Source organism: Chelonia mydas, chromosome 1 (assembly GCF_015237465.2).
Source record: "Chelonia mydas isolate rCheMyd1 chromosome 1, rCheMyd1.pri.v2, whole genome shotgun sequence".
In the NCBI taxonomy this organism is placed as follows: Eukaryota; Metazoa; Chordata; order Testudines; family Cheloniidae; genus Chelonia; species Chelonia mydas.
Window position 1 is genome coordinate 104126369 of NC_057849.1, and position 22362 is coordinate 104148730.

Here is a 22362-nt window from a genome sequence, read left to right on the forward strand (position 1 = left end):
AGATTCTATTCTGACTTGTCCATCAACAGAATTGTTAGTTAGTTCTGAGAACCAAAATTTTGCATACTGGTCTTCAACATTACATTTGCTTTTATATATCATTATGTGAGAATCAGATCAGACTCAAGGTTGCTATTCTGTTTGGAAAGCAGAGTGTCAGCATTGTTCTTTTCTTACTGTCAAAAAAATAAAATGTCTGCTGAAGGCCTATTTCAAACGTCAAAGTCTTTAGGGGACAGAAGTCTTCGTATTGATAATAGTGGAATGTGTACCATGCCGTATTATATCTGTCACCAAGAGTTAGTAATTGTGCACTAGAAACATATCTGGGCAAATAGTTAAGAGACTTCATCCTGCAAAGAACTGAGAGCTTCCACCTGCATCCACTTCATACACACAATATTAAACACAGTAGAGAATATACTGCATGACATAGTTGCATACACATATTTTTATCAATAGAAAGCTGTTGCAGAAATGCTATGCTGTCAATAGAAATTGTGAAAAATGTGAATTTACAGTAAAGGAGATGAAATGTTAGCGTTTCAGTTTTGCTTTTTACAAACTTATATAAATAGCAGTTTGAGAACTGGCACTTCTGTTTTCTAAAGCAAGGATGCTGAGGGGTTGACAGGTTTTGTTTTTGATATTTGTGTCTGAACTTGCTCATACATCCATCCTGTAAAGCTGAGCTCCAACTCCTTTTTTTATTCAACAGAGCTGAAGTCCTCAGAGCAGGATATGACTTATCTTTAACACCTTTTATAGGCCAATGTCAACCCCAGCTGATTGGGTTTCACTTCTCCTCTGTCTACTGCGGTCTTGTTCAATTGAAAAATGTTTCAAGATTAAAGGCTGTTCTCTGGGACAGCAAATAGGATCTATGCAGTTTAATCGAGCCTGCAACCCCCCAGAAAATGATAGTTTTGCAAACGTCACTTTCAATTCAAGATGAAGTTTCTCACAGCACAAGCACTGAGGGCCAAATTTTTAAAATAGAAACTTAGATACCCACGAGATATGCCATATAACCACATAATTAGATGTTGTTGGGCACATACACAATTCTATGTGCAATCTCATGTTTGCAAATACAATTTCTTCCTTTACTCACACAATCACATATTTGTGCACACAATCACCTCCAAGTGTATTTTGGAAATGCAATTTGTGAACTTTTTTTAAATGCACCCATTAAAGTCTAACACTGTTATATGATTTCATGACTATGGCCCAGAATTTTCTCTGTTTTGTTGATAATTGTTTGCCTTAACCTTGAATATTTGAATCTTAACTTAAAGTTTAATGGGTTTCACAGAAATGATACAAACTGTGAAATAAGTTTTTTTTTGTACTCATTCTACTCAGTAGGAAATAGTGAATGTTTTATTATAAGGTTTGTAGGTAAACAACAAACCCTCTTTCACCATTTTTTTGAAAATAATATATCCATTAATATTTATTTCACTCATGATAAAATGGGAAGTCTGACTTTGCATAATTTTTTTGCAAACAACTTAGTTTTCTCAACTGTATTTATCAGAATTTATGCACAGAATAATTTTTGTGACTAGTTCTCAATCTGCAGATAATTTATAAAGAAGAACTTATAGAATAACATACAAGAAGAAATGTGAGATGAATTACACAAAGTTCACAGAGTTAGGCCATGTCTAAACTACCACAAATGTCAGCAAAACTTATGTCACTCAGGGGTGTGAAAAAAACACCTCCCCCTGAGCTACATAAGTTTTGCCAGCATAGGTGGTAGTGTGCATGGTGCTATGTTGGTGGGAGAGCTTCTCCCGCCAACACAGCTACCGCCACTTGTTGGGAGTGGTTAATTATGGTGATGGGAGAGATCTCTTCCATCAGCATAGAGTGGCTACATGGGAGATCTTACAGTGGCACAGCTGCATTGGTACATCTGTAAGATATCTAGTGTAAACAAAACCTGAACAAAAATATTCATGATTGCAAATTCAAAATTTGCTCTCCAATAATATTGTCTATAAGTAATTAGTTCACTTTCCCACAAATGTTCTTGTCAGTAAACTAATTTGCTAGAATATTTATGGAAAGTATACACTGGAAAGGTGTGATCACAGTCCAAGAAAATTCATTTAATTTTGTAAAGAATAGGCATGTTGCAGTCATTATGTTCTATTTGGGAGTTTGATGCTATATGAGAAATTATTTCAGAGTTTTATTTCAATTGCTAGTGGCCTGGTACCCACATCTCATAATCACAACTGGAACCTCTGCTGACAATCTCAGGGGAAATCCCAAGGAGTAACAGAACAGGAGACTAAGGGCTTGTCTTTACTACCTGGGTAAGTCGACCTAAGTTACACTACTCCAGCTATGTGAATAACGTAGCTGGAGTTGACATAGCTTAGGTCGACTTACCCCGGTGTCTTCACCGTGCTGCGTCAATGGGAGACACTTTCCGGTCGACTTCCCTTACTCTTCTCGGGGAGCTGGAATACCAGGGTCAATCGGAGAGTTCTCTTTGGTTGATTTAGCTAGACCCACTAAACTTCATTAGACCCACTAGATCAACCCCTGCTGCATCCATTGCAGCCACGTCAATCTCCCCATAGTGAAGATCAGCCCTGAGCTACCCTCTCATCATGACAGCTGGTTCATCCTGAACAACAAAGTTACATTGGCAAGGTTAAGGCATATTGACAGGGCAATGTGAAGACATCTACTCTGCCACTGGCTGGCCTCTCCCACTCTTGTAAATAAACAGAGAACTTTCGGGTAGTCAGACAAACTCATTTCACTAGCATGAAAAATAATTTTAAAAATCACTCCAAAGTGAAAATAAAGCAGTGAAATATTTCATATCCTATTTTTAATACCATTATTCATGGCAGTTAGTGAAAGGCTGAAAATTACATTCATAACAAAAGGAAGTGAATTGTTCATTTTAGGAAAAAGGTAGAACAGAATAGGAAATGATGGCCTATAAACTAAGGAAATTTAAAAAGACAAAGAAGGGGAGGAATAATTGTGCATGGTCAGTGGGGTCAATACAAGCAGTAAAGGTGTTTAAAAGAAAACTTCCAGTTATTAGGAGAGGAGTCCTGTCAGTGGAGTCAGGGGAGGTAACATGTCCTTAGAAGTCATCATCACCAGATATATTGAAAAGAAAATTGGATTTAACATTTAGAGTTGTTCGAGAAGAGAACTCTAGGCCTTGTCTACACTGGCAAATTTCTGCGCAGTAAAGCAGCTTTCTGCGTTGTAATTCCCGAGGTGCATGCACTGCCAAGCCACTTAGTGCGCAGAAACTGTGCAGTTGCAGCACTATAAAAAAAATCATCCTGATGAGAGGCGTAGAGCTTTCTGCACTGTGGGTACAGCACCACGGTGCCAGTGTAGACACCCTGGTCAATTACAGCGCTGCGATTGGCCTCTGGGAGGTGTCCCACAATGCCTGTTCTCGCCTCTCTGGTCATCGGTTTGAACTCTACTGCCCTGCCCTCAGGTGACCAATCATCCCCCCCACTCCTTAATTTCCTTGGGAATTTTGAAAGTCCCCTTCCTGTTTGCTCAGTGATGCATGCAGTGGAATCAGCACATCTATCGAGGTGACCATGGCTGCTCCACTCACCAGGCGATCCCCCGCTTGGAGCAATGCTGAGCTGCTGGACCTTATCAGCATTTGGGAAGAGGCAGTTGTTCAGTCCCAGCTGCGCTCCAGCCTTAGGAATTATGATACATGATGATGATTTCATGATGCATGACAGAAAGAAATATCCAAAAAAAATCTCATGAGGTTCAACGAGGACAAGTGCAGAGTTCTGCACTTAGGACGGACAAATCCCATACACCACTACAGACTAGGGACCGAGTGGCCAGGCAGCAGTTCTGGAGAAAAGGACCTAGGGGTTACAGTGGATGAGAAGCTGGATATGAGTCAACAGTGTGCCCTTGTTGCCAAGAAGGCTAAAGGCATTTTGGGCTGTATAAGTAGGAGCATTGCCAGCAGATCGAGGGAAGTGATCATTCCCCTCTATTTGGCATTGGTGATGCCTCATCTGGAGTACTGTGTCCAGTTTTGAGCCCCACACTTCAAGAAGGATGAGGAAAAATTGGAAAGAGTCCAGTGGAGGGCAACAAAAATGATTAGGGGGCTGGAGTACATGACTTATGAGGAGAGGCTGAGGGAACTGGGATTATTTAGTCTGCGGAACAGAAGAATGAGGGGGGATTTGATAACTGCTTTCAACTACCTGAAAGGGGGTTCCAAAGAGGATGGATCTAGACTGTTCTCAATGGTAGCAGTTGACAGAACAAGTAGTAATGGTCTCAAGTTGCAGTGAGGTTTAGGTTGGATATTAGGAAAAACTTTTTCACAAGGAGGGTGGTAAAGCACTGGAATGGGTTACCTAGGGAGGTGCATCCAATGAAGTGGGTATTCACCCACAAAAGCTTATGTTCCAATACGTCTGTTGGTCTATTAGGTGCCACTTTGACAGATCCAGACTAATACAGCTACCCCTCTAATACTAGAGAGGTGGTGGAATCTTCTTCTTCTTCTTTAGAGGTTTTGAAGGTCAGGCTTGACAAAGCCCAGGCTGGGATGATTTAGTTGGCAATTAGCCCTGCTTTGAGCAGGGGGTTGGACTAGATGACCTCCTGAGGTCCTTTCCAACCCTGATATTCTATGATTCTGAAGGGGCCATGACCGGAACACACTGCAGTGCAGGGTCAAAGTGTAAGAGCTGTGGAACGCCTACCACAAGGCATGGGAGGCAAAGCACCGCTCTGGTGCTGCACCCACAAACTGCTGGTTCTACAAAGAGCTGGACGTGATATTCGGTGGTGACCCCACCTGCACTGTGGATACTTTGGCGGCTCGCATGCCAGTCGAGAGTGAACCGAGCCAGGAGGAGGAAGTCTGGATGAGGATGTGGAGCGGGAGTGGGACCCAGAGGCAGAGGACAATTTAGAGGTCAGAGATGCATGCAGCCCGGAGCTCTTCTCTATCCCGGAGGAGGCTAGCCAGTCACAGCGATTGGAGCTTGGCGAAGCGCAAACAGGAGAGGAGACCGCTGATAAGTGGCTTTGATTTTGGGAATCGCTTTGAAGTGAGTTGTTGGGGGCAGGAAGGTTGCAGAAATCAGGCTTCTATCTGTATGATGCATCTACCACCACATGCCTACTCTGAGCGGCGGAACAGGCTGTTGATTCACTCTCTCACTTCACGGGAATCTGCCTCAGAGATCTCCATGAAACTCTCATGGAGATACTGGGCAATCTGATGCCACAGGTTCTTTTGCAGAGTTGCTTTGTTTCTTGCTCCATTAAGGGTAACTTTCCCTTGCCACTTTGCTGGCACTGGGGAGAGGGGGGAGGCATTGCTGAACACAGGTAAGCTGCATAAGGGCCAGGGCGGAAGCCGCAGTCTTGGAGAAGACCCCTCCCTTGATTCCCTGCTCACCCTCAGCCGCGAGATATCTTCCATAATGAACATAGCCTGGGGAAAATGTGGGGACAATAATGATTATCAGGCCCCCCTCTACAGTGCTGGCTCTCCCCAAGAGCCACGCCTCCAGTGGACAGTACGGTCCTGAAACACTGATTTCCCCTACTCCTGCGGTTACTCACCATTTTGGGGGTCTTGTGGCTCATATGTGCTTGCCTGGGGTCAGCCAGTTAGCGATAGTTATGTGAATAGTGGCTGTGTTTAAAATCACTGAATCAGTGGTCTCTGTGTTGCAAACAATACTGCTTCTGTAAAATATTGCGTTTTGGCTTCACAGATATGGCCTTGGGAGCCAAGCCTCCCTCTTTGTTATCGCCCGCTGAACAGCTGCGCAGAATTAGAAAGCAGCCATGAAGAACTAAAGAGGACTTTCTGTGTGAGGTCATGATGCACTCCGCGGCTGAAAAACAAGAATTGAAGGAGTGGCGGGACAGTGCAAATAGGAACTGAAAGGAGAATGTGGCGCACCAGAATGAAGCCATGGAGCAGCTCATAAACGTTATTCAGCATCAAGCAAACACTCTCCAGGTGCTACTAGCACTGCAAACCAAGCAACCCTGCCCTCCCCTGCAGCCACTGTCGCAAAACTCTTTCCCGTGTGCCCCCCAGACACCATCAACACACTCTTATCAACCTCCTGGCTCCAGTGTGTACCTGCAACATTCCACTCCTGCCTCATCACACTCCAGCCTTGTGGACTCCCAGTACCCAGTGCACTCAACACCCATCCCTCTATAGTTTAGCCCTGATGAAGTACGGTACCCACTGCATTGTACTCCAAAGGAGAAGGTTGGATATGATATCTGGACATTCACAAATCTTTAACTGTCCCACCTCCTCCTGTGATCGTCCCTTCCCCCAGTGCTGATGTGGGTTTTTGTTTGTTTGTTTTGTCTCTCTTCTCTGGTTGTTGTTTTTTAATAAAAGAATTGTTTTGGTTTGAAGCAATCTTTATTCCATTAATTGAATGCAAACACAGCCCTGCAAATCAACAGGCAATTTTCTTATACCTTCATAGTGCATCGCCTGCACCAATCACAATCACCTCCCAGCATTACAAGCACTGCACTCCTGAGCATAGCAACAAACATTAGTGGCTTTCAGCTTCAAATTGCTGCCTCAAGGCACCCTTGATCCTTATGGCCCTGTACTGTGCCCCTCTAATAGCCCTGGTCTCTGGCTGTTCAAATAAGCCTCCAGGCACTGAGCCTGTGCGGTGCAGCCCTGAGTGACACTTTCACCCTTATCTTCACAAATATTATGGAGTGTACAGCACACGGCTTTTAGCATAGGAATATTGTCATCAGCCAGGTCCAGCCTCCCATATAGGCAGCGCCAACGGGCCTTTAAATGGCCAAAAGCACACTCAACAGTCATTCTGCACTTGCTCAGCCTGTTGTTGAACCATTCCTTGCTGCTGTCAGGATTCCCCATGTATGGCTTCATAAGCCACGGCATTAAGGGGTACATGGGGTCTCCCAGGATCAGGCATTTCGACTTCCCCTATGGTGATCTTCAGGTCTGGGAAGAAAGTCCCTGCTTGCAGCTTCCTGAACATCCCAGTGTTCCAAAAGATGCATGTGTCATGCACCTTTCCAGACTAGCCTGCGTTAATGTCTGTGAAATGCCCATGGTGATCCACAGGCACCTGGAGAACCACTGAAAAATACCTCTTCCGATTAATGTACTCAGTGGCTAGGTGGTCTGGTGCCAGAACTGGAATATGTGTGCCATCTATCACCCCTCCACAGTTAGGGAAGCCCATTTGTGCAAAGCCATCCACAATGTCGTGCACGTTGCCCAGAGTCACAGTCTTTTGGAGCAGGATGCATAAGAACATAAGAATGGCCATACTGGGTCAGACCAAAGGTCCATCTAGCCCAGTATCCTGTCTACCGACAGTGGCCAATGCCAGGTGCCCCAGGGGGAGTGAACCTAACAGGTAATGATCTAGTGATCTCTCTCCTGCCATCCATCTCCACCCTCTGACAAACAGAGGCTAGGGACACCATTCCTTACCCATCCTGACTAATAGCTATTAATGGACTTAACCTCCATGGATTTATCCAGTTCTCTTTTAAACCCTGTTATAGTCCTAGCCTTCACAACCTCCTCAGGCAATGAGTTCCACAGGTTGACTGTGTGCTGAGTGAAGAAGAACTTCCTTTTTTTTGTTTTAAACCTGCCCCATTAATTTCATTTGGTGGCCCCTAGTTCTTGTATTATGGGAACAAGTAAATAACTTTTCCTTATTCACTTTTTCCACATTACTCATGATTTTATATACTTCTATCATATCCCCCCTTAGTCTCCTCTTTTCCAAGTTGAAAAGTCCTAGCCTCTTTAATCTCTCCTCATATGGGACCCGTTCCAAACCTCAATCATTTTAGTTGCCCTTTTCTGAACCTTTTCTAATGCCAGTATATATTTTTTGAGATGAGGGGACCACATCTGTACACAGTATTCAAGATGTTGGCATACCATAGATTTATATAAGGGCAATAAGATATTCTCCGTCTTATTCTCTATCCCTTTTTTAATTATTCCTAACATCCTGTTTGCTTTTTGACTGCCACTGCACATTGCATGGACGTCTTCAGAGAACTATCCACGATGACTCCAAGATCTCTCCCCTGATTAGTTGTAGCTAAATTAGCCCCCATCATCTTGTATGTAGAGTTGGGGTTATTTTTTCCAATGTGCATTACTTCACATTTATCCACATTAAATTTAATTTGCCATTTTGTTGCCCAATCACTTAGTTTTGTGAGATCTTTTTGAAGTTCTTCACAGTCTGCTTTGGTCTTAACTATTTTGAGCAGTTTAGTATCATCTGCAAACTTTGCCACCTCACTGTTTCTCCAGATCATTTATGAATAAGTTGAATAGGATTGGTCCTAGGACTGACTCTCGGGGAACATCATAAGTTACCCCTCTCCATTCTGAAAATTTACCATTTATTCCTACCCTTTGTTCCCTGTCTTTTAACCAGTTCTCAGTCCATGAAAGGATCTTCCCTCTTATCCCGTAACAATTTAATTTACTTATGAGCCTTTGGTGAGGGACCTTGTCAAAGGTTTCTGACCAGTTTGAATGATGCCTATTATATCAATATCCTCCTTTAACACGGGGCACTCTAGTTCACCCATCTTACTATTTAAACTTCTAGCATTTGTGTACAAGTACTTTAAAAACTTGTCACTGTTTATTTGTCTGCCCTTTTCTGATGTGTCAGATTCTTTATGTGAATGTTACTCATCTGTTCCATCCCCTCCTCCTGACTAAAACCTAGAGAATCTCTGTCAATAGACTCCTCTAAAAGAAGTCTCTGTCTGATCCATGTGTGCCTCTGCAGCAATCATCTTTCCCCCATCTCTTAGTTTAAAAACTGCTCTGCAACCTTTTTAATGTTAAGTGCCAGCAGTCTGGATCCACTTTGGTTTAGGTGGAGCCCATTCTTCCTGTATAGGCTCCCCCTATCACAAAAGTTTCCCCAGTTCCTAATAAATCTAAAGCCCTCCTCTCTACACCATTGTCTCAGCCACGCATTGAGACTCTGAAGCTCTGCCTGCCTACCTGGCCCTGCATGTGGAACTGGAAGCATTTCTGAGAATGCCACCATAGAGGGCCTGGATTTAATGGCCCTGCACACTTCCATCAACACGAATCCAACAGTCGACTTTCCCACTCCGAATTGGCTAGCGACCGATTGGTAGCAGTCTGGAGTAGCCGGCTTCCACAGTGCAATCGCCACGTGCTTCTCCAACAACAGGGCAGCCCTCATTCTCATGTCCTTGTGCCGCAGGGCTGAGCCAAGCTCATCAAACAGCCCCATGAATGTGGCTTTCCTCATCCAAAAGTTCTGCAGCCACTCTCATCATCCCAGATGTGTATGACGGTGTGATCCCACCACTCAGTGCTTGTTTCCAGAGCCTAAAAATGGCATTCCACTGTGGTCAGCACTCTGTGAATGCCACAAGCAATCTCCTGTCATAGCTACTACACGTGGCGAGATCAATGTTGCACTCCTCTTGCATTTGTAGTTTAAGGAATAACTCCACTGCTGCTTGTGACCTGTTAGTCAGAGCAAGAAGTTTATTGGTCAACAGTGCAGGATCCATTCCTGCAGACCGAAGAGGCAGAGCAAACAGTACACAAACCATTGAAAGATGGTGTCAAATGCAGACAGAAGCACAGGAATTGCTGGGATGCAAAGCAATGCATCACAGGGCATTGGGACAGGACCCAGGATTCCCCGCAATCCCCTCCGCCTTCTCACAAGCCTTAGCGGCAAAAGAGAAAGAGATGCTCTGTGGGATTGGGATAGCTGACCAGAGTGCACCACTCCAAATACTGCTGCCAAGTGCTGCAAGTGTGAACACGCTATTGCACAGGCAGCTGACAGTGTGAACACACACAACAGTGTTTTCCCTTCAGTGCTCTCTGAGTGGCGCTGTAACTGCTGGCGCTGTAACTCTGCCAGTGTAGACATACCCCTAGACTTGTGTGGAGAGTTGGATTAGATGATTCAGACCTCAAATATGTGGATCTGTGAGTCTAGGCTTTGAGAATGCTGAATTTTATGGACATAAAGTTATGGGCACAGTGAGATCATGAACAGAACACAACCTGTTGAGGTTCATATGTTGTTCTACATAGAAGGCTCCAAGACTGGCAAAGGGGAATGCATAAGGGAGTGTCAACTGAGGGTTTTTTTGCGGGGGTGAGGGGGAAGGAAAGCTATAGCATCAGTTTTGAGTGTGACAAGAAAAAAAGTGTGTGAAAGTACAGTGATGATTGATGTGGGGATATAGTAAGGATAGGAAGACACAAGGTGAGTTTAGAAGGTCTCTAATAATTAAGTATTTTGGATTCTACCTGTGTGCTGCTGTATGATCAAAATATGACCATTTATGATTTGCTAGACATGATTATCCTGTTTAAATCCATGTATCATCACTGTATCTGAGGTTAGGAATAGGAGCTATAGATATGTATCCCAAATGTGTTTCTTCATGGGGTAACACCCACCAAATAAAATCTACATTGAAGCCAGACAGCTTTGTGTTGATGGCCCATCAAAAGCAATTAACTCTCACAATGGGCTGCAGAAGAAACTCATTCCATCCAGATGGCTCTTCCTGCAGACAGCTTAGCCAATGACTTCTCCTGTAAGGCAGCAAGCCACGTATAGGCATGTGACTTGTTCATGTGAACCTGGACTCCATCTTTTGCCAGTTCTTTCCCACAAACTGTGCTGTGGACTTTGTTTGGGAGAGTAAAATTCCAAACACATGGCCAAGGGTATAAAAGACCCTTGAAACATCTCCATGTTGCCTCTTTCCTGCTCTGATTCTCTGGACTGTGGATTTACAACTAAAAGTAGCCTATTTGAACTATGGACTGAGGACCTTCCAATCTTTTGGAAGTGACCAGAGACTTTACAAGCCAGCAGTCTGCACCATCCCTACTACAAATCTAATATAAGAACATTGACATTATTGTATGTATATGATCTATTAACCACTTTAACTCTTATTCTTTTAATCTTATAAATAAACCTTTAGTTACTAAAGGATTGGCAGCAGCGTAATTATTGGATAAGATCTGAGTTATATATTGACCTAGCTGTGTGTCTGATCTATTGAGATCAGCAGAACCCTTTATTTGATTACGTTGTTTTTCAATGACCACTCATCATAAAGTCTAGTGTTTGGGTGATGAAATAAGGCCTGGAATGCCTCAGGAGACTGCATTTTTGACTTTTTGTTAATCAGCATGGTGAGACAGAAGTTTACTTTGTTACCAGCTTGGTATATCCAATTTGGAGTCAGTGTGCCCTATTTCTCAGCAGTTTGTCCTGATTCTGGTATTCTCAGCTGTGACCCACTGAGGCATGGTGACAACATGAGAAGTCAGTGATTCTGTGAACGTATGAGATGAACATGCAAAGCTACAGTAGGTGTATTCCATAGATAAAAGTGTAATGTATTAGTTCAATTTAGGTGGTAAAATAAGCAGTTGCCAAAATTGACTGCAAATTGTTTCTTCATAGCATTTATAATAAATTAAAGTATATTATGGTAAATTAAATGAGTACAGTGAATTTAAATGAGGAAGAACCCTATTTGCTATGTGGAGCTGAGATGGGCTGGCAAGGCAATGCTCAAATCCACCTTCTGGATTAGGTTTAGGCTGAACTTTGAGGTTCAGGTTCAATGAAAAAGTGGAATTTAGATCCTAATATTGTAGCCCAAATGGTTAAAATCTCAAGAGCTGTCTGCCTTCTTGAATTGTAGAATTTTCACAAGAACAGTGGCTTGAACAGATTCTCACATCTTAAATGGAAATCTCATTAATATAACTGTTTGCACAGATTATGGATACAGTCAAATGGAGAAACAGGAAACAGGCCTCTTCCAGGTCAGGATACAAACCAAAATGAAAATTACAAGGGTAAAATATGGGGTATTGAATCAGAACTACGCACTGACATTTTAAGGGGTTTGGATATTGTGGTTATGTGTTTGCCAGGATTTGAAGGTAGTATTAGAGGTCTTATTAAACCCTTTCCCATCAATAAATGTAATCAGATGCAAAATTTTTCAACCAGAATTTAGTTTTACAATCTAAAATAAAAATAAGAAAGTAATTTAACTTTAGGTAAGACAAATCTGGACAAAGTAATAGAAAATATATTGTAGGGAACAGCCAATCTTGGCTGGAAGATGGACTACATAACCTAGCAGATCTTTTGCATTGGTAACTACTATAATTTTATTACTTCATGTAACAAACTGTCATTTTTATTCATTGCAAAAACCAAAATAGTAACTTAATAACTCAATGGGTGACTATCATGAAAACAGTGGAAATTCCCATTGCAAATGTGCTCTGTTATTCTGTAACTGAAAAAGCAATATCCAGAACAAATTTTAGGAGTGAATCAATATCTTTTAATATCTATCTTAACTAGTATATCGAAATACACATGTACTAATATATGGCTCTGCTTACACCGAAGCAAGTGAATAATAAGAAAAGACAGTAAATAATGAGGTCAAACAAATAATTCTGTCCTCAAATAGAGGCTCCTAATTTCTTGCAAAGAGAGGAGATGCAATATCATGATTCAGTTTATACTAAACAAATAAAATACTTTTTCCTTCAAAATCTGAAAATCTTTTGCATTTTCCTTGTTATTCAAGCTGCCCAGCATACTAGCTACTAAAAGCTAACATATGTGGTACACAGATTTCTCTGAGTTATCAGACAGCCTCAGGCAAGAAAAAAGAACCAGAACTAGAAAGCAAAGGGGGATGCTGGCACAGAGAGAGGAGGAGGAGGCTGGTGCACGTAGCAGTTCTGGCAAATCTGTCATCTGTAAAAGCTGTATAAATGAATGAATTAAGCAAGGGGAAATGGCAAGTATTTTCCAGTGACGTATCTCAAGATGACTGCTGAAACTGAATAAAAGCATTTTCAAATCATGGACTACCCCTTCCCCTCCGCCCCGCCCCACACACCCTGTCCACAGCTCTCTCTCAAAAGAAAAAATAATAATTTTATCATCCTGTGACCAGAAGGAGCCTCTTTTACTTTTAATGGTTATATCTCATTGTCACGTTAAGGACAGAAGAGAAACTTTACCACATTTAAAGGGGCATTGTAAATTCAGATTTAGGCAAAACACATTGGCCTGTTTTAATCGAAATCAATAGGAGTTTTGCAACTGATTTCAATGGGAATAGGATTAAGATTTAAATTCTGTAAAATTAAGCCTGTACGAAAATTAAGAGACTGATCCTAACACCCTTACTAGTGCAAATAATTATTGTATTTTGGTGGGATTACTCAGGAGAGTGTCACCTGATGGGGAGGGGTCTATGAACAATAAAAGCCTTTCCATCATTGTTATTATTATTATTATTACTACTACAAACAATAACAAATAAACATTTCCCTCAGTGCTTACAGGCCAAAATCTGAAACACTCTGAAAAAGGAATGAAAAATTGAAATTCACTAGAAACTGATTGTAAATAAAAGTGAGACTAACCTCTGTTTATTTCCATTGCCTTAGCTGAGAGAAATGCAGTGTAAACAAAGAAAACAAATTTTGAAATTTAAATTTGATTTTGACTTTAATAATCTATGATATTATAACTTATTTGCAACAGAGGCCAGGAATACTCTTTGAAAAAATAATACTTACAAATAACAAACAAACAAACCTGACAGGTCTGAAGTATTTAACAAAAAATGGCAGGTCCGAAGTATTTATGAGCATTTATGTTGCTAATCCTGCTAAGTGTTATTATATAGGTGGCACTGGTAGCCTAAAGTTAAGGTAGCCTACCACTTTCTGTTATAAGACCCTGTTTTCAGTTGCTTGTAACTAAATCACACTTAAACCATTTGGGGTGAAATTTTCCATGCTGGGGTGTCTCAGACTGTTTTTTTTGTTTTGTTTTTTGGGTTTTTTTTTTTTTTTTTGACAGTTTCAGCTAAAATGGTGCAGCCCTATCTCAGAATGAGATTAGGGAAAATGGTGTCATTTTGCCCACATTTAATAAAGACACTTACAACCATTTCATTGAGAAGCTCTAATGTCTTGATGCTTTGGAGCAGGGGTTTGAAATTTGGCAGGGAGTTGGCCTTTGTTTCAGGGATGTGTCATTTGCCATGCATAGGAAAATATCCCCAGATTTTGTCAGGTTTTAAGGCTCTGAACATTTTCAGTTCACACAAGTAGAGCCTTGGACGAGTTTGGCAGCTCAGTTCTCTGAAAATGCTGCCCACAATGAGCGTGCTCCATCATCTCACAGCTTCCACATGCCAATCAGACTGCACGTGTGATATCCCCCCAGAGTGACTGAGCATGCTTCTTGCCAGGGCTGAACAGGACTTTCCCTGCAGTTGCTCCTTGCTGGTATCCACTGTGGCACTGGGCTCTAGAATTGAGAACAGAGAGACAGTCCCTTCGGTGCAGTCAGTCCCCACTTTTTCTGGCACCTAGTCAATGAGGAGGAGGAAGATTTGAATGCAAAGGGATGAGGATTGTGCTCGAAGAAGGGATCAGAGTTGTGCAATGAAGGAGGCCGTTGTCTGTGGGAGTCATGCTTCATTTGTTGCAGAAGGTGGAAGTTGTAAGCCTGTTGCAGACACTGGGATGGGAGGGCATAGGCATAGGCCCTCCCAAAACTAAAGGGCAACCCCCTCAACTGAGTGGTTGGAACCACAGAGCCCAGAATGCAAATAATTATGGAGAACAAAGAATGAAAAAAACAGGGATGGGAGTAAAGTCACAGGCCAAACCGAGGGATCCAGAGAGGAACACCAAGCAGAGAACACTGGAGAGCGCCCACTGCTCTATAAAGGCATCCAAGGAGCCAGTGGACACCGCCCAGAGGAAAGATGCCGAGAGATGTGAGAGGATGAGGGAATGGAAACAGACCCAACAGTCATAGAGCGCACTCCCAACCATTGACCTTTCTCCTCCTGGACTGTTGGAAGGTGTATAGTGAACAATTTAGTCAATTGAATGCTTCCTGGGAGAACTACATTCCACCTTCACCTCTGCCACCGAAACTCTGTATCATACTGGACAAGTCATTTACACCAAACTTTTCACAGATGGCCACTAACTGTGTTTTCCTCATTTTCTGGGGGCCCAACATGAGACACTTGGGCCCTACCAGCAGGAAGCACTAATACAAAAGAAATATTTCAATTCCACTTCTAAAATGTTTCATCAGTTTCATAGACAAAAAGTGAATCTAATTAATCTAATTAATAACTCCATCAAATAGGTTGATAAGACCAGCTTTGGAAAAAGCATACATCACCATGATCCAAGAAATGTGACTTCTGCGTATAACAAATCTGGATAAACTAGTCAGTGGTTATCCCTTTGCCTAATCCACCAGAACATGATGTTAGTTGTTACATTTGAACTCCTCTCACTCTGACATATGCCTCTTGCTGGTTGCCAGGCAACTGGTCTGGCTGCTAAAACTGAACATGGGCACCAATCTCATTACCAGCAGTGCTTTAGAGCAGCGGTTCTCAAAGCTGGTCCACCACTTGTTCAGGGAAAGCCCCTGGTAGGCCGGGCCGGTTTGTTTACCTGCCGCATCAAGGGAAGTGGTGCGGGTCAAGGGATGTGCTGGCTGCCCTTCCCGCAGCCCCCGTTGTCCTGGAGCGGCAAACCACGGCCAGTGGGAGCCGCGATCGGCCGAACCTGTGGATGCGGCAGGTAAACAAACCAGTCCGGCCCGGCAGGGGCTTTCCCTGAATAAGCAGCGGACTGGCTTTGAGAAACCCTGCTTTAGAATACCCAAAACCATATTAGGCAATTCATAAATTAGGGACATCAAATTCCCACTTAACTTAACTCAGTGGGAATTTGGATTGCCTAAGAAATGGACAATCTGATGTTAAGCTGCCATAGCCAGACACAAAGGTGAGCTTGGAATCTGAGGCTTACATTTTAAAAATTGGAAATAAACTTTTAATATTAACGGTCCATTATAGTCTCTTCCTTTGAGGAAAATTTGAAGGAGGGAGCACACCTGAAATGATGACTGAGGGCTCTCTTCCCCATCACCCATGCCTAAGAGACTTTTACAGCTTTCATAGTCCTGTGGAGGAGTGAGGGTAACAAGTACCAATAGCAGCATGGTTATAGTGCCATTTGGGATTATCTAGCTACAGACAATCCCAAATAATTTGTTGGACTTGTTGTGCCAAGGTGTCCTGGCTTTCAGGTGGAGGAATAAAGACATAAAATAGCATTTGTATAATTTACAAACTCTCAAATTATTTTCTGTAACATATGTGGCAGGTGCGGAATACATGACTGAAATGTGGCGTAAAGGTTTTATCAACACTCTTTTGGGATGACCTTTGTGGCTTCACTATGTGCAAGCAACTAGTTATTATTTACTCTTTGTTTCTAATAGTGCCCACAAAATGCTGGACACTTCCCAACACAAAAGGCAAAACGGTACCAACTGCAGTCTAAAAGGGGACAAAGCAAATAGACACCGAAATGAAGAGATGAGGGAGAATGAGTGGCAAACAAGCAAGGAGCAGTATTTGGCCATGATAATACGTAGCTTTCATTGACAGTGCATTTTAAAGAGGTTTTTTTTAATTCACAATCAATTTGGAATTTCTAGATCTGGAGAGCAGACATGTGGGTAAGTTACAGTTTTCATACAGTTGTCCGTGTTTCACAAAATTCAGACTCCATCCTCATTCTATCAGTGGATACCGTTAATAGTTTTATTAGGAGGAAAAAGTAATTCTATGGCATATTTCATGCTGAAAACTTAAACCTTTATATGTAAATTGTTAGAAATGTTACCTTTATTGCTACATTTACACATTGGTTGGATTTCCACCATTTTTAACCCCCTTCCTTTCTATGTGGCATGTCATTATGTCATAAGAAAAATTACCATAAAATTGTTGCAGTTTACACTAAGTCAAGTGGCTGCCTGATTCCTTTTCTGAAATATTGTATAGTAGTCAGGAAGAGTTCATCAGCACAAACTATCTGGTCTTTGGCTCTCTAATATCAGCTGTATTTCTATCATACCGACTCGGGCTGCAATAAAAGACTCAAGGATGTGGAGGTTTATTTACCATTCTTCCTATAAGACACAAACAAGTGAGGATTTCACCTTCACATAGTTCTCATCAGGCTGAAAGATGTTTTCAGTTTCTTCAATCTAAATCCAATTTTATAAAAAAGGAATGGTTTGGGGATTATTGGTGTCAAGCTAACAGGTCACTAATAACTGGCTTTTTGATATCTTGAAAAGAAAAGTGTGTTTCTGTATAAAAATAACAATACTTTAACAGATTAAGGATAAGACTATATTACATGATGGTTACAAATAGATATTATTTTTCCAGTGCTTTCATAATATTTGATTTTCTTCTCTCCTGTACTTCTTTAACACAGGTGACATGGGGTGGGAGTAGAAATCTTGCCTTAACATCATGGGCATGAATTTGAGCTATGTTTGTTAATGGTGGGCCCGATCCTGCATTCCCCATGAACCAAAACTACCATTGATTTTGAGAGGAGTTTTGGGTGCATAAAGAATGCTGGATAGGACTCAGAAGCTGTAAATGTAATTGCAGCTAAATCCCTCAATTCAACTGAATCTGACCCTCAAAATCTACTTTAAATGCTCACATTTCATTATAATGCTGTAACAAATCAGAACAGTGCTGTTTTGTAGAGGTTGCTAGAGTTTATTTCTGTAGAAACAGAATTCATAACATAATTTCCTTTGGCTGACCTGGGTGGAGTAGATGTGACTCTCCCTGTTTTCATATCACATATTTAATTTTGAAACTAAAATTTTGCCTCCTGGAAAAAAAATTACCCACAATGCACACCAGGCATAATGAGTGGCAAAAAGGAAACCTGTACAAGTGCAGAATCAGACAAACAGTAGTTCTCAGTCTACCTAATCATTAAGACTAATTCATTAGCTAACAAATTTCACCTGTGGCAATCCCTGGGCCCACAGAGACTTCAGTTTCATGCTTCTGACTCACATAGCCTTTTCGTGGATGCCCCTGGAGCCCCATGGAATACAGCAGTATAACTGCTCTACCCACCCCTTTTACAAGGTATGTCATTTCCCATATGGGGATCCAGTTCTTCTGGCTGATGCAGAGACTGCATCTTTAGCACTTCCTTTTGAAGAGGTTAATACTGCCTTAAGCACTAATCCCTTTGCATACCCCTGAGATCCTTACATTTGCTATCATCTTGTGAACCTGCTGGGCACAATCTAGCCCTAATTACTTGTTACCCACTTTACTTCTACACATTTAAAGAGTCATTGTTATGGATGACAGGAGAAGATTTTCTTTTAAATGGAAATTTTTGCTCCTAAATCCCTTAGGTATATGTAACAATCTCCTATCACACTCAAAATTAGCCTGCTGCATCCAAAAGTTAAATCTATTTCCTCAGTTCATCTAGAACACTTTCCACTTTCCCTATTCATGTAAATTAACAAATCTTTTAAAAAATGAAATACAGAGTTATGGAAACCAAATCAGGGTCATATATGTTGTTATATGTTGTTATAGCCCTGGGCTCCCACAGGAAAATAAAAAAACAGCAGCATAAAATCTATAGAAAGAGCCAGCTAGGTATTACAACAGTGTATTATTATCTTTCATCAGTTAAGCTCACTCTTATCCCATTTCAGCCTTGGGATCCTATCAGCTTCAAGATACAGGAGAGGCCATCATGCACTTCCCTAAAGGTAGCCACTTCCCAACTTAAGTCTGATTCTCTACCCGAAAAAAGAACAAGTGTCTAGACTTACCTTTTCCTGCCTGGGGCTTGTCTTTACTTGATAACTCTGAAATATCAACTCCACATCATAAACCTCAGCCTAAGCTTCCTCACTGAGCATGGCTGTCTGTCTGTGGCAGAGTGCTGAGAACCAACAGCTGAACCAGCACTCTGGTCACTGTAAGTCCAATTTAGTTTCCCTGGAGAAGGACCTGATTGCTAGAAGCTGGGATTAATTACTAGATCAGTCTGAGCTGGGGGATCTAAGGAGATAGTTAATCCATTAACTGGAAGAGTAGAAAGGCACATAAGAAAGAAGAGCAAAGAGAGAATGAGAGAAAGAGGGAAGTAGGGTTAAGTAAAGGAAGATCTTTGCATGGACAGATCTCTTCCCTCATGTAAAAGGGAATGATGTTTGTATGTCAGTATACACAAAGTTGTTGCATGGGCCTATCAAGTGGTGGTGGTTGAGATAATACACAAACTACATGTCAGTGTTTACAAACCACAGGTGTTAGAGCCATTTGTACAAGAAGATAGGAGTGCAGGGCTTCACCCTGTCACACTGTCCCAAGGGCTTTCCTTGAGGACTTCATCTGTCCTAGTTCTCTCTTTCTAGAGAAAGATTCTGATCTCCCTTATATGCAAGATGGTTTAGCAAGCCACATCTGCCAAATGAGTCAGCAGAACTTCAGCAGTTTTATGCAAGGTGGATCATCAGAAGAGCCCAACCTCCCTGTCATGAGACTGCTTGGCAGAAAACCATTGGGTTTATTCCTACATGACAACCAAAAATAAAGGGGGTATCCAGAGCCTTTTCAAGGAAGGGTCTATTGGTGAAGGAAGATCTCATCTGAGGGGTAAACAACATGTCAAAACGGTTTGTTGTATGAACTTCTGCAAATCATAGAGTGTCAGATTCATACAAGTAATAAATATTTTGCACAACTAAAGCTTAGCGATTCTCAACACAATATGTAAACAGAGAAAAGGAGATTCAGTTTGCAAACAGCTTCGGTGTTAAAATTTGGAGAGGGATGTTCATACTCTCTCACAAATAGTCATGAAAGACCCATAACTTTAATTATTTAAAACAAGACTGAACTAAACACTTGCATATATACTGTTGAGAAAATTCTGCACTAATTGGGTGATGGGCCTGGATAATTTCATTGGTCTTTTCCATTTTTAATTCTTACAATCAAAGCCATACCCCACCATTTTTCTTCTTTCAGATCTTGGGACTTTGTCTGAGGAAAAGATCTCAGTTTATATTGTAACTAAAGCTGGGCAAAAATAAAATAAAAAATCCCATCACTGAGGAAACTGATAAAAATGCCAAAATAGAACTGGTTGAAATTTCCTGGGTTTAAATTTTTTTAATGTTTTCTCATTGTTAACTATTTGATTTGGCAGAAAAAAAAATCTCAAAGTTTCACAAACACTTTCTCTGAAAATTTTCAGGCTTTTCAATAAGCTGCTCTATATTCTACTAGTTCTAAGCATGGAACATTATGGCTACCATGAATCCTTATTTCTGTGTCTCTATTTTTTTTGTCCTGGCCTGCTTGAAGGTATGGAAGTTAAAAGTGAAAGTCCCTTCCTTTCGAGTCCCCACCTCTGTAGAACCAAATAAAAAATAAACTGACTAAGGACCAAGTGGCTTGTCAGCAGTTCTGCAGAAAAGGACCGAGGGGTTACAGTGGATGAGAAGCTGGATATGAGTCAAAAGTGTGCCATTGTTGCCAAGAAGGCCAATGGCATTTTGAGATGTATAAGTAGGGGCATTGCCAGCAGATCGAGGAACATGATCGTTCCCGTCTATTCGATATTGGTGAGGCCTCATCTGGAGTACTGTGTCCAGTTTTGGGCCCCACACGACAAGAAGGATGTGGAAAAATTGGAAAACGTCCAGCGGAGGGCAACAAAAATGATTAGGGGACTGGAATACATGACTTATGAGGAGAGGCTGAGGGAACTGGGATTGTTTAGTCTACGGAAAAGAAGAATGAGGGGGGATTTGATAGCTGCTTTCAACTACCTGAAAGGGGGTTCCAAAGAGGATGGATCTAGACTGTTCTCAGTGGTAGCAGATGACAGGACAAGGAGCAATGGTCTCAAGTTGCAGTGGGGGAGGTTTAGGTTGGAAATTAGGAAAAACTTTTTCACTAGGAGGGTGGTGAAGCACTGGAATGCGTTACCTAGGGAGGTGGTGGAATCTCCTTCCTTAGAAGTTTTTAAGGTCAGGCTTGACAAAGCACTGGCGGGGATGATTTCGTTGGGGATTGGTCCTGCTTTGAGCAGGGGGTTGCACTAGCTGACCTCTTGAGGTCCCTTCCAACCCTGATATTCTATGATTCTATGAAGCTAGCAGCTGAATCGGCAAATGTGTATATTCTACTGAAAACAAGTTGGAATGTTTTGTTGTCTGGATACATTTGCCATCCAAGCTGAGTACGCAGTCAGGGAGCATATCAGTGTGATAAAGAACTGAAAATACTAAATAGAAATGGAGAAGGAAGGAAACATGCCGCATAGAGCTGTGCAAATTTTTGGTTATCAAACCATTCAGTTGAAGTTCATGGGAGCTGTCTTCTGAATCTGCTGTATGGACCTCTAGACACAGGTGCAGTCTAAATGAAATCAGTGTGCGGACCTGCAGCTCTGAGACCTAGATATCTAAAGTTAGTATACAAACTTAGAGGCAACTTTGGAAATTTGCCTTTAATTTATCTCTGCCATAGTTTCCCCACCTGTAAAATTGAGATAGTACTTCATAGGGTTTTGTGAGGTTTAACTAATCATGTGTAAGGCATTTTAAGGTTTTTGGAGGGAAGGCACACATTTTTATGAATATATTTTAAAGAAAGCAGATGTTCTCCTTTGAGGATCAGCAGTAAAGTGTAAAGTAGTGACCTCAAACAAGTGGTGCTGTAATCTCAACAGGAACAGTTATTGAAACAATTATAAAGCACTGATGCTCTTCCTGGACCTAGTAAAAACGGCTATAAACTAACAACCAGTAAACATTCCTTTGAAAATGAGCATGACTAAACTATAGAGCTGTCTCTTGCTGTTCCATGAACTGCTTGCTCCAACGTGGCTGACAAAAAAAACAAACAAAAAAATCAAAGAAATGAAACAGATTTACTGCTTTCATTAATTAGCAGCTGAGCGATTTCCAGGAAGATAGAGTCAATTGGAAGAACTGGTTAAAAAGAATCAATGATGTAACTTTTATAATAATTATGTATACCTGTCGTAACTCATTATCTATTCAAGCCTGACTTCTGTGTTCCCTTGACTGTCCCGTTTTACACTGCTTCTCTAAGGAAAAGTTTTGTACTCTCAACAAATGTGTAATTAGCAATTGAAAGGTTTCAGAGTGGTAGCTGTGTTAGTCTGTATCAGCAGAAAGAACGAGGAGTACTAGTGCCACCTTAGAGACTAACAAATTTATTTGAGTATAAGCTTTCACGGGCTAAAGCCCACTTCATCAGATACATCACATCACCAAGGAGAGGTACCCA

The 22362-nt window shown here is 41.6% G+C and overlaps 1 protein-coding gene across 1 annotated transcript in view; it reads right to left on the reverse strand.

Annotated features, from left to right (window-relative positions):
• The window catches only part of NALF1 (NALCN channel auxiliary factor 1), a 781386-nt gene that overhangs the window by 216106 nt on the left and 542918 nt on the right, over positions 1–22362 (reverse strand). The window lies entirely within an intron of this gene.